Raw genomic sequence first — 3,653 nt, 5'->3', positions numbered from 1 at the left:
CACATTCAGAATTATAAAATAACTCAAATGATGTGTCTTTAAAATTAAAGGAATATCCAAAAGGTACGAGTCTAGAAACATAAATCAAGTTTGGGGAAAAACTTGGCACATAAAAAGTCCTTGCTAATTTCAAAATAAAGTCATTACTTAAAGTTAAAATGCAAGTTCCAATAGCCTGCACAGGTAAGCCTAGCTTATTGCCTGATAAAATGTTTTGCTCACTCCCCACTGGTTTCCTTAGGTTTTGCATACCTTGTAAATAATTTGCAATATGGATTGTAGATCCAAAATCAATCCACTTGGTGTTAATATTAACACTAGCCATATTAGATTCATAAGATACTGATGAAATTGATTTACCTTTCTTCTCAAGCCATTTCTGGAATTTGGGGCAATTCTTCTTCGTGTGTCCCTTCTTCTTACTAAAGAAACACTTTGTCACCTTCTTAATATCATCTTGAGGTGGTATTTTATCATTCCCCTTCTTATTAGCTTGAGACCTAGTTGTTTTATTCTTCCTACAAGCAGTTGTAAGCAATGCACTCTCACCCATCTCCATTACAAGCTTTTCTTCTTCCTGAACACACATGGTCATTAATTCATTTATAGACCATTTTTCCTTATGTGTATTGTAGGAAATCTTAAATAGCCCATATTCCAGTGGAAGGGTGTTCAAAATGAAGTGCACCAAGAAGGACTGAAACATATCAACTTCCAGTTTCTTAAGTTGAGTTAAAATATCTTGCATTTGTATTATGTACTAATGCACACCTTTCTCACTAGTGAGCTAGAGAGAGGAGAACTTCATGATCAGGGTGCTTTCCTTGCTAAAGCCTTATCTGAAGTGATGAACTGGTTATCAATAGCCTTAAGCAAGTCTTAGACTTTTTATGTTGGTCAATAGAACCACATATCCTAGTCGAGATTTCGGTCTTAATGAACATCACGCTTAGTCGGTTGGATCGCTCCCACCACTCATATAGCACAACAACAACTGGGCTACTTTCATCAATGATTTCAGGTGGTTCATCTTTCCTTATAGCATAGTCTATGTCTATCCACCCCAATTGTAGAAGAATTCTCTCCTTCCATATCTTATAGTTATCTCCTCTGAGTTCGGGAACATCACATTGAATATCATAAAAGCTAACCATTTGAGAAGTTGCAAAAATCCAAAGGCTTATGTCAAAATTTGAGGCATATTAATCTTAATTGTATGTTTTCCCAATGTAAACATACCAAAAAATTGAATCTTGTGACATAAAAATTATCTGTGTGCTAAATTTTTAATTCAATAAGATACAATTAAACTTTATGATAGAATAATCAAATTACATATTCAAATTCATACTTTATAGGTACAACATGAAAATAATTTGATTTTTCTATTGCAAATATTTACTTTATGATAAAAGTACCAAATTATACATCACCTCATGATCCCTATGGGTAAACCTTGAAAAATAATATGACATTTTATCCTAGTTAATTATACAAATATAATAAAAATTCTCGTGGGATAAAATTCATTATATAAAGTATAACTAATCACAATATTATGACTAATTCCTTATATGATCTTTAAACAACTTAATATATAATTTTAATCAAATTATAGATGTTGTGGCTAATCCATAATTAATCAAAATTATAAAGATTACTTAGACATAAAACTTAATCATATGAGAATAAATCATATTATGCACTTCAAGATCAAGATATAATACAATGATGAATAAAATTCTCATATATAATTGCATAATTGAAGCATAATATTATGCATTTGATTTCATATATATATATATATGCACAAAATAAAATTTTCCAGAATATATTCATGCATAAAATAAATCAAAATTGCACAAATTGCAAAAGTAAACAAAAGCGCATAAGGGTATAAGTTACATGAAAACGAATAAATATCAAAGAACCTAAAAATGACCCTGTGTCTCATGCGATATCCTGGAAGCTATAGGTTGCTAGTTTGAGACCCAACCAGTGTCGAAATGGTCCATTTTCTTTTAAACGAACAAAAATTCACTATTCATCATCTTCAACCTCCAGCAGGTCAATCCACCTATATATAGACCCGGTTGGTTATCACTCATTTGGGCATCATTTTACACTATTCAAAAGCTAGAAACCAGGAAATAAACCAAAATAAAATACTTCTAATCTTATTTTTAACAAACATGGCTCTAAACACCAAAACGAAATTAGATCGGAAAAATACCGAAAACCAAAAATGGACAAGGCAGAGGCAATTGAGGCTCTAATATCAAATGTAAGACTAAAATATCAAACCTGTGATGTTACAAACAACAAAATGAAACACATGTCATTAAAAAATGTGAAAAACAAAATCTAAATATACCTCCAACCATTGTCATGAAGAGCTACTTTGTTTTGGTTCTTCTAAGCTCTCTCTCTCTCTGTAGATGGTGTATTAGACGAAAATGAAAGATGTGAGCTCAGGGATCAAACACATGTGCTATATATAGGCATTCTACCATCAAGAATGCATTTAGTAGCCATTACCACCAATTGATGTCATTCAATATTTGGTTTTTCAACTCCAAAACTAATGGAGCACATGACCTTCTCAGCCTAAAACGTTTAGACCACTATTAAAGAGTTAATCAAAGCTTTTAATAAAAATTATTACACATCGAACATGCTTATTTCAAAGTTCGGTAAACTAGACATCATGCACAACAATGTTGGTATAATTGGTGTGTGGAACCCTAGCATACTGCATAACAAGAAGTTTCACTTTTAGCAAGTTATCATTGTCAACCTGGACGAAGTGTTCTTAGGAATGAAGCTCACTGTGAGGGTGATGATCCCTTCTCGGTATGGCAGCATAGTTGCAATGGCTAGCATTTGTGGACGCATAGGCAGCGTGGCTTTGCAAACCTACATGAGCTCGAAACACAACATCGTGGAGCTTGTGCGAAACGCTGTCGTGGACCTTGGACCCTTAAGGATTCGAGTGAATATTGTTTCTCCTTATGAGTAAAACATTCCTCAACACTGATGATGAGGGGATTGATGCAATGTATTCCCATCTTAAGGGTACTATTTTTAAGCCCCAAGATGTGGCTGAAGTTGTTCTTTACTTGGGAAGGTGTGAGTCTAAGTATGTTAGTAGGCATGACCTTACAGTGGATGAGGGGTTCACTGTTGTAAATACTGGTTTATGTGTGTTTAGGCAATCAATGTAGGTTTTTAATTTGTACTTTAAGTCGTTTCAAGTGTTTTGAATTATAACATCAGCTAAATATTCATTAATAAGGCATAAGTTTAATTAAGTTGTGTGCTTGTAAAATGGAATGAATACAAGACTACAAACTAATAAAACTTTTGATATATTGTTTGGGCGTGTTATGATGGAATAATACAAAATTTCTATTCTATATTTTTTTATCCAATTTCTATTCTATTTTATTTCTCCTAAATTAGGAAGGGGGGAATATCGATAAATATTGAAATAGATTGGAATTTGTTACTAAACTAAATGGGAGGAAAGAGTGAAAAGTTGGAAAAAAAAAATAATTTCACAAAATATGGAACATCTATTACAAAACACAAAGGAAAGAACAAAAAGAATTGGACAATGTAAAATGATATATGGACACCCATATATCATAAAC

General features: G+C 32.5%; 1 pseudogene; it reads left to right on the top strand.

Moving 5' to 3' along the window:
- The first annotated feature begins 2,674 nt into the window (after nucleotides 1–2,674).
- On the top strand, nucleotides 2,675–3,224 carry LOC114372957 (annotated as a pseudogene).
- Nucleotides 3,225–3,653: the final 429 nt, after the last annotated feature.

This window comes from Glycine soja, chromosome 11, assembly GCF_004193775.1.
Source record: "Glycine soja cultivar W05 chromosome 11, ASM419377v2, whole genome shotgun sequence".
NCBI classification, from domain to species: domain Eukaryota; kingdom Viridiplantae; phylum Streptophyta; class Magnoliopsida; order Fabales; family Fabaceae; genus Glycine; species Glycine soja.
This window is presented reverse-complemented; position numbering and strand designations above follow the sequence as displayed.